Genomic DNA, 342 nt, shown 5'->3' on the forward strand with positions numbered 1-342 from the left:
TGTGGTCTTAATGTTGGTGTGGTCTTAGGTCTTAGTGTTGGTGTGGTCTTAATGTTGGTGTGGTCTTAATGTTGGTGTGGTCTTAGGTCTTAGTGTTGGTGTGGTCTTAATGTTGGTGTGGTCTTAATGTTGGTGTGGTCTTAGGTCTTAGTGTTGGTGTGGTCTTAATGTTGGTGTGGTCTTAATGTTGGTGTGGTCTTAATGTTGGTGTGGTCTTAATGTTGGTGTGGTCTTAATGTTGGTGAGGTCTTAATGTTGGTGTGGTCTTAATGTTGGTGTGGTCTTAGTGTTGGTGAGGTCTTAATGTTGGTGTGGTCTTAATGTTGGTGTGGTCTTAATGTT

Source organism: Austrofundulus limnaeus, unplaced genomic scaffold (genome assembly GCF_001266775.1).
Source record: "Austrofundulus limnaeus strain Quisiro unplaced genomic scaffold, Austrofundulus_limnaeus-1.0 Scaffold1516, whole genome shotgun sequence".
Classification (NCBI taxonomy): Eukaryota; Metazoa; Chordata; class Actinopteri; order Cyprinodontiformes; family Rivulidae; genus Austrofundulus; species Austrofundulus limnaeus.